A 9,753-nucleotide genomic window follows, 5' to 3' on the forward strand; every position below is an offset into this window, starting at 1 on the left:
CAAAGCAGCAACAGAAGAGAAGGTGGTCGAGTTCTTAAGAGAGAACATCTTCTACAAGTTTGGCTACCCAAGAGAGCTGGTGACCGATCAAGGGAGCCAATTCACATCCAACTTGGTTGAAGATCTACTAGCTCATCACAAGATCAAGCATAGGACTTCCACCCCCTATCATCCTCAAGCAAATGGGCAGGTGGAAGTCACCAATAGAGCATTAGAAGGGATCTTGACTAAAGTGGTGAGCAGCAGCAGAAAGGACTGGGCAGATCGCCTGGTTGAAGCCACATGGGCTTACAACACCACTTGGAAGACCACCACCGGCTTCACACCTTATGAGCTGGTCTATGGGAAGAAAGCTTTGCTGTCCATTGAGTTTGAGTATAACACTTTGAGGATGGCAGCTCAGCTGGACCTAGATCTCAGCCATGCACAGCAAGAAAGGTTATTGCAGCTGAATGGACTGGATGAGCACCGCATGCAGGCCCTCCTTCACTCAGAAGTGGTTCAACTTCAGAGGAAGGTGTGGCATGACCAACATCTCCATGACAAGCAATTTCAGCCGGGAGATTGGGCTTTGTTGTATGATTCCAGATACAAAGATTTCAAGGGGAAGTTGAGAACCAGATGGCTAGGACCATATTCAGTGGAAAAGTGTCATGACAATGGATCTGTCCTCATTCGAACCATTGATGAGGAAGCCATTCCCATGCTTGTCAATGGGCATCGATTGAAGATCTACAGGAAGCCTCCCTCAAGACAAGAGTTCATCAAAACAATGGAGAAGGCAGTATTGGTCATAGAGAAGGGTCCTGCCCCTGCTTTGGGCACACCCTGAAGCATCTAAAAAAAAATAAATAATAATAATAATAATAAAGATCTTTGGGTGAAAACCTCTCTGAGGCGCCCAAGGCAGGTGGTAGGGGTGAAAACCTCATTGAGGCGCCCCTGCTATCTTTCAAAAAAAAAAAGAAAAAAAAAGAAAAAAGAGATAAAGATCCTTGAGTGAAAACCTCTCTGAGGCGCTTAAGGCAGGTGGTAGGGGTGAAAACCTCATTGAGGCGCCCCTGCTATCTTTCAAAAAAAAAAAAAGAAAAAAAACAAAAAGAAAAAAAACAAGATCAATAAGTCATTATGTGAAATTTGCATGCAGATTGCAGGTGTTCTATGGAGGAGAGGAAGCCTCTCAACTCAAAGCCAGAAGTCCTTATCATGCAGCCAGGACACCTCACCAGCACCTCCTCCAAGAATGCCTATGTTCTTCAAGGTATGTGCACTTTTATTATAAACTGAGTCTCCTACAGGAAGACACAGATTTTCTACAGGAAGGTGCGATTTTCTACAGGAAGGTGCAAATTTCTACAGGAAGAGCTGCCTGTCTACAGGAAGCTCTGTACTTCTACAGGAAACTTCCTGTAGAAGCTCAGAACGAGCCAGAATGCGCTTCATGAGCAGATCTGAAGACTACGGGTTGGTGTGGACGCATGCAAGCCTCTTTTGGGCCCATGCACGACGCTGATACCTTGCTCCACCATCCTCGTCGCCATGCAACCAAGATCCCTGCACCAGCAAACCAGATCAATGAGTTCTCGTGGAAAAATCAGTTGTCAGAGAAAAATGAACATCGAGAGCTCATACCACGTCCATGTCGAGCATCAGAAGCTTCGGGAGCGCGATTAGTAGGTCATCTCCATTGACAAGTAGCATGCACTCAAGGAGGTGAGACTGTTACAAGGCACCCCGCGGGAATCCTGTAGCAGTCAAACCTGCAGGAGTGGATACCATTCATCGCCCAGCCATCTGCAAACAACACACGGGCGCATGCAACCAGAGCGTCCACTACAGCGCCAGCATCCTGTAACCACGAGCCTCCGGGACTGTGTAAGCCACATGCAGCAGGTAGATCCGTCGTCCAAAAACTGGAAATCATGTGCAGACGCACGCAGGTAAGTGTTCTAATCCTTCCTTCCATCAAATCGCATGAGTATCACTTTGATTTGTTTGCATGGCGTAGAAATGAATGGTTGAGCGGCCGTAAGGCCAGTTGACTGGCCACGTTGGCTAGTGAAGGGATAGTCAGATGATGGGTGGCAGCCACGACAAAGGGAACACGCAGCACGCACGTGAGGATCAGTCCCGTCAACCGAGAAACGAGTTTAACCGAAAAGGGCGGTGGCAGATCTGTGGGAATGAATGCGGCAGCAAGTGAATGTGCAGGCGGATGATGGGTGACGTCACCCAACGGTCCGGTGGGGACAGCTCACCCTCTGTGCCACGAGCTGCGCCGATTCAAAATCTAATCGGCTAGATTGTGCACGTATATCCATCCACCTCCACTTCAAAACTTGAGTAACTCTTCTGAATACCTCTGCATGTTGATACGCCAAGCTTTCGGCCGACTGAACACCAGTGAAGCGCACCTCAACCGCAGTCCAACTACCGTTCTCCCCGAAGCCTGCGCACTGCTCCTACAGGAACAGTTTCTACAGGAACGCAGTCCTACAGGAAGCAGTTTCTACAGGAACGCAGCTCTACAGGAAGGTGAAGTCTTCACGTAAGAAAAGGTGGCAGAAAAGAGGTAACCCTGAAACTCCTTCCGCAATTGGCTTTCAAAGGTGGCAAGGTCATTATTCACAGTCTGGTCATAAAAAAATATTGGATTGCCGTGCCTATACTATTGCTTCTACAGGATAGCAGTATAATTAGACTGTGGTCTGTGAATTCATTGCATGCTCTGTCTATAAGACCGAATTTCCTTTGTATCTACCGCCTTTGGTCAAAACCACTGTGTTCATCATGCCTGGTGGGTTTATCAGGCAAGAGCCCACTGATTCAAATACATTAAGAAGAAACCCGGCAGTGGTTGAGCTCTTCACTAGAGCACAATGGATGCCTTTTTGTGATAAACTACAGGGCTACGATGATGAAGTAGCCGAGGAATTCTTGCAGGCATTGAAGCCTAAATCCCAGACACTGGCCACAGTAAGCTTCAGAGGTCTCAGCCTCCAACTCACCCCAGAGCATATAAGTCGAATCACAGAACTGCCCATGGGTCTGCCGTGGGATAAAGAAGAGCGGAAGCAGAGCCAGCAAGCAAAGAAGGAGTTCTTCCCACCTGAAGAATCATTCACAGAGGACAAAAACGGGGTGAGGAGGACCAGCCTGTCACCACCATGGAACGAAGTCAGTTTGCACATTATGAAATATATTACTTGTGAAGGCCGGTTCAGTATCGTGTATGCATATCACTTCCGGCTCCTCACTGAGTTAAGGCACGGAATTGACCTTCCTGTAGAGCAAAAACTAAGCATCCCTTATTATCTCCTGCAGTCCCTAATGGAGTGTGCTACAAAGCTAAGACAGGGCATCCCTGATCAGATAGCCCATCATGGGTTAATAAAATTGCTTGTGGAGGATGCACTGCACTCATATAAAGTTCCCCTCTCCTGGGAGTCATTTAGGAATCTAACACGAGATGGGGACATTAAAATGTTGATCGAAGATAGTGGCTCCTCCAGCACGGAAGACAAGGAAGCGGTGGCTGAGGAAAAGAAGGCTGAAGAAAAAGCTGACTCCCCCATCCTGTCAGCAAGAGAAATAAGGTCAAAAAGCAGAAGAGACAAAGTTGGGGCAGGCCATGTCAGCCCAATTACCTCTTCAGCACTCACAAGCAAACAAAAGGATCAAACCCCTGCAGCAAAGCAAGTAAAAGTAAAGACACCTACCACTACAGGAAAGGAGAAGCGAGCTTCTACAGGAAGCCCAAAAGCAAAGACCAAGGCTTCTACAGGAAGCCCGATAACAGCTTCTACAGGAAGCACAAAAGTGCAAAAACAGGCTTCTACAGGAAGCCATGCAAAACCAAAATCTGAGAAGCAGAAGGTGGATGTTTTAGCCAGAGAGGCAGCGGCTGTATTAGCTGGCCTTAGTACGCCACCTAAGCCAAAGGAAAGAGGAAGAGGGACCCTCCTCTCTACTTCAAAGCACGGAGAAGTGTTCGGATAAAAACAGGGAAACCACAGCAGCAGTCCAGCAACCCAATTATCATTGAGGACACCCCTGCTTCTCCCAAAGAAAAATCCCCCTCAAAGGTCACAGTTACCTACGAAAAGGGAAGCCCGAAGAAGAGCACATGGCAAGACCGAGTGGACCTGTTGGACGAGAAAACCAGGCTACAAGAAGCTGAAAACGTCCTACAGGATACCTTGGCTCGACTACAGGAAACCGAACAAAGAGAAGAAGGAGGACCCTCATCACCAAGGGCGGATGAGGCAGAACTACCTGAAGAAACAGCAAGAGAACATATACCCGAACCTAGCCCTTCGCCCAATCTGAATTCATATTATACCTTCTTGGAGGCGGGCAAGGTCATCCCACAAAAATTTACTGTACCCCTATTCTTTGAATTAGAGAAAGAAATAGTCCGCTCCCATACATGGATGCAAATTGCCAAATCAAAGGGGGTGGGGGACATAGGCCCTCTACAAGATCAGCTCAGGGAGGTCAGGAGCGAGTTCACCATGGCCAAACATGTGGCTAGTCACCAGCAGGCACTTCTACAGGAAGAAAACCAGAAGTTAAGGTTGCAGCTACAAGAACTCAAGGCAGGGGCAGAAACATCCTGCAAGGGCATCACAAATGAACAAGAAGGCAAGAAGGAGTTGACCACCAATCTTGAAGGGCCAAAGACACTTCTACAGGAATAAGAACAGCAGATAAGAATTGAAGTGCAAGCCTTAAAGGAACAGTTGCAACAAAAGGAAGCACAATTGGCTTGCATGGCCAGTTGGGCCATGGAGGCCCTGCAGTGCAGACATCCTGCAAAGTCTTATGGGTTGTACTTAAAGGATCAATGGCTACAGTTCCAGATAAACACACTAGCACAAAGAGGTATTGAGCAAATCAATAACCCACAGCAATTTGCTGAAATATGCAATACTAGCTCAGCAGAGGACAAAGCCAAGCTAGCAGAATTCTACATCCACAATCTAGTTTTGCCCAATGAAGTCTCTTGGGATCCCAATATCGCCTTGGGCGATCTGCAGTTGATGGCTTTTGCTTCATGGCTGAATCATGAGGATCAGAGAGCCACTGAAGAAAAATCGGTCATGAGCCGAGAAGTGAGTGAGCCACTGTACATTCGGGCAGAACCAGAGGATCCGGTTGCCCTCATCTCAGCCCGCCAACAGTTATCCAATGATCCCACAGCTTCCTTGAAATTTATGGACTAGCAAGCCCAAGCAATAGCCCACTTTGAAGACATGGACAGATTACTGGGAGAAACTGCTGCCCAGGCTTGTGCACGTAGGTGGCATGCCTTGGCACATAGTTTGAAGATCCGGGAATACCATACCCCGACCAGAATGAGGGAAGCATTGGCAAGAGTGGACCTTTACAAGAAATCCGTGCAAAGACTTCAGGCCAGCTGGATTGGCCTTAAACTCAGCCCTCCATTGCTGCTAGGATTGGTTGAAGGAAGTATAGGAAAGGATGACCAGGCACAATGGGAAAAAGTGGAAAACACAGCAGGGTTTCATATCGACCAAGAAGACATCACCACAGAAGCTTGGGATGTAAGGGGAGCAGTGAAAGCCATGAAGGATGAGGATCTTGACTAAGTTGCTCAAGGATGAGCAAATGGTTCAGCTGGGGGGTGATGATGAGCCCCAATTTTGGTACAATTTGGGCTCATTTTGGCCTATTCTACTTGCTCAAACCATTCATTTTTTACTGCTTATGCATGCATTTCTTAGTTTATTCATGTTGTTTGTAGGAAGAAGGGTAGGCACTCTATCTACGTGACTAATGCATTGTGATTCCAGGTTTTGGCATTAAAAGGGAGCAAAAGACAACGAAAAAGGAGACAAGGAGACAATGAGGTGGCACTGCTGACTTTTAGGAGAGGATGTCCACGGTCTTGGGGACATTCCTCGTGATTCCCACCAAGAACTCCGAGCTCCAATCCATCTCCCCTCCGAGCTTAGAAGCAGCCAGCTGTTCTACAGGAACAGCAGTTATAAACTGCTCTACAGGAACAGCAGTTATGACCGTCCTACAGGATCAGCAGTTAAACTCTAGTTGGACAACCGAGCTCCTAAAATCAAGGACACTTGTTGGATCATCGTTTTTGTATAAGTATAGAGGCCTTAGCCTTGGATAGGTTGTTGAAACTCTCGTATTGCTATTGTAATTTTCGAGCACAGCTCAGTTTTTGTTCCTTTTTGTAAGCCAATTTGGCATGATATCAGATTATGAATAAAGAAGGCAGATTCTGATCTAGTTCTGAGTTTTCTTAAGGAGACTATAGCTCTCAGGTTAGGGCCCAACCTGAGAGCCATAGGTCCCCTCTGCTGTAGTGTTGTTTCCATTTCATTTCAGCACTTTGAGCTTTTCATTTGCACATGCAATTCGAATTACAGGTTGTTAAGTTGGTATTTTTCATGAGTTAGATAGGAGTTGCTTATGGTGAATTTGTTTCCACTTGCGTAGTGTAGCAGAGGATAGGTATAATCGATTGGAGCTCCAACAAAAAGGTTGTTAAGGCTCACTGCCATCTCATCTGGGATTGGAGTGCAGTCCATGACTAACCACCAAAAATACGCATTTCTTTATTCCATGATCGCTGCAAACACAGTCACGTTATGTTAGATGCTTCCACATGATTCACACCTGCACCACACTCCTTTACCACAGCTTCATGCACATTCTCCTTCGCGTTTAGATTGCTGTTCATTGAATTTATAAGCACAGGTAGTCTAAGTTAATGCATTTTCGGTTTGGTGATAGTCACAAGCATTTGTTCCATTTACACTGCTTTCTCTCGTTCCATTACTTCGTCCTCCATCTTGATCATGCATGCAAACACATCTTTGACCTCTGCTCTGCTCTGTTATCTCCCAAAGTCTTTCACTCCTCTCGTACTTCCATTCTCTAGCCCTTTTCGTTGACATAGCCCTCTATCTTCCAACCCACTCCCTACACTCACTCCCCATCCTATTCCTTCACTTCTACAGCCATCACCAGCCTCATTCCTACCTTACACATCTCCCCCTACCATTTCATCACTCCTCCATCACGCCAAACACTCACGGTAGGTTATCCTGTAGCCGTTGGTAGACATCCTGTAGAAACCAGAGTATCCTGTAGGATCCCCTGCAGACTTCCTGTAGGAGGCCACTCACTCGGTTGCCGAGCTTCTGAATGTGAGGAACCTCTGTGGATGGATGCTAAGGATCCCTAGGGACCTCTCCTAGCCTCCCCAACCTGTCCCACGCTTTCCTTCCTTCTCCATCCCATCTGCACAACCAAACCCTAGTTAGCACAAGATCACAATCATTGCACACACTTAAAGGAAAAATACAAAAACATATCTTTCATGATGCAAGTAGTTTAGATCCATGCATTTGCACTTATTAGAGGTAACAATAGCATTGGTAGAATTTTCATTCACATGTTTTGCATTGTAGAGGTTAGACTAGTTAAATTAGGGTTTCCTAGGTTTACATGCTTTGATTTGCTTTCAGTCCATTTTGTCAAGTAGAGTAGTTTTCCTTTGAGAATAGCTTTCGTCCATCAATTAGCAAGCTTCTTTTGAGAGCCTATAGAAGTTGGCTTGAGCCCTAGCGGACTTGTGCCAGCTGACCAAGTGACAGCTGCGACAAGAGCTAGTACTTGTGCATATAGCACCGTCGCTTCCAAGTTTGTACGAACTACCGGGTTGATAAAATGAGAGACAGGAAGCCCCAGGAGTTGTAGCATTATTGCTACAATACTGGAGCTCACCATTTTGTCGACTCCATGTTGTTCTCAAAACATTGAATTGTTGTATTTTCTACTTGGTGAAAATCATTGTTGTTGGACATATTGTTAGTGTAATTATGGGGTGCAACCATAAGAAGGCGATAACCCAACTTGTGGAGATGATAGATTCTCTACAACTGGACATCCTGACTCATGAATTAAAGCACAATGAACACATTGCATCGACATCCTAGGTGACGAAGAATTTGTAAGTAGAGAAAACAAAAGTAGCTAAAATGAAGAGGAAGTGGATGCTTTGCATAAGCAATTTCAGGAGCTTCAAGAACAGGTCAATACTTTAACTCTTAGCCTGAAGACGATTCAAAATATGTCAACTACCCAGACTTAATTGAACTTAGATAGTAGATGGATTTTTTTTTTTTGGCTGTGGTTCACAGACACCTTGGTCAACGGGTGGTCGTTACGTCCACGGAAAAATCTGGGCTGATTGACCCCGAAGGGAATCTAGCCCCGTGGCCCACTAGCAAGGCCTAACCCTAAGGGCTTCGGGCAGAATGGACCCTGTGATCTCCTGAACGGCGAGGCACTAATTTTGACCAACTGAGCTAACCCTTGGGCTTGATAGTAGATGGGTCTATAATGGAAAAGGGCCATATAATTAATCAATATTGGAATGGTCTGTAAATCTTCTTTTCTACTAGGGCAATTTTGTAAGGTGTACACCTACAATCCCCCTCCCCTTTTGATGTTAAGAATAGTGATCCTCTAGATGAGGTTGTAGTACTCTTGGATCAGAGGGATCTGTATGAAATTTTGTTAACTTAGATTTGTACTTCATGATGTATTTGTTGCATTGTAGGTGCATAATTGAATATAGTACAAAATCCTCATTCTATATATATATATATATATCTTATTTTTTTCAAACTAGGTCGAGCCTAGGCCAGCGCTAGCCCCAACGTGTGATGGAAGACTGATCTACCCACCAGTCAGATGTTATCACCAGGATTATGCGAAACACAGTCAATCTTGGATGCCCCTTGGGATAGTTAAATTCCCCTAAAGGTGGCTCCCATCCTCAGCCCCTGCCCATGATATTTGAACTTGTGATTTGGTGGAGATCAAACCCCACACAAATTAATTAGTTTACACTAGTGGGATGCTATCACTAGGATTGTGCGAAGGTTGGTCAAGCTTGGATGTGCCTTGGTATAATTTAATTCCCACAAAGTTGGCTCCCATCCTCAACCCATCCCCATGATATTTGCACTTGTGACCTGGTAGAGACTAAACCGCACACATACTAATTAGTCTATGCATGATGGGTGTTAAGTATAACTTAAAAGAACCATATTATTAATATTAAGATGTCATTTGATATTATTTTAATATAATTATTATGTCGATAAGCGCGCTTATTTTAGAATAGGGATTCTAGAATTTTTATTTAGTAATTAATAATTATTAGGTGGATGGTAGGGATTTAATCTCCACGAAATATCCACTAAATACTTTTAGTAGTAGCCAAGATAGAGGGCTGAGATTTATCTCAACGTAGTTACACCCTTTTTACTTTTTAATTTAATTAAAAAAATGTGATGTGCACTAAGTGTCATTGAACTGTTATTGATCATTATTACTTTACTCTGTTTTTATTTTTACATTTTTTGTTAAATGTATATATATGTTTAACTTACATATTAATTCCTTATATAATTAATGACCAACCTAAATCCATCTTAACTTCGGATTTACCAAGCACCAAGAGGGATCAAATATCTTTTCACTCTAAAAGAGGTCCACATCTCAAGATATTTGATCCCTCTCTACACTTGGTAGATCCAAAGTTAGGATGGATCTAGGTTGGTTTCATTATTAATTATAATTAAACTTATTAATTTTGTGTTTATGTTTATTTTTTAATTTATTTTATTTTGACCGTGTCAAAATGTTAAACTTTACAACGTCTCTACCATACTGGGATGGAGAATTCCTCTT

The sequence above is a fragment of the Pinus tabuliformis genome, chromosome 2_2 (assembly GCF_031772625.1).
Source record: "Pinus tabuliformis cultivar Carrire ecotype Pingquan chromosome 2_2, CPIR1, whole genome shotgun sequence".
In the NCBI taxonomy this organism is placed as follows: Eukaryota; Viridiplantae; Streptophyta; class Pinopsida; order Pinales; family Pinaceae; genus Pinus; species Pinus tabuliformis.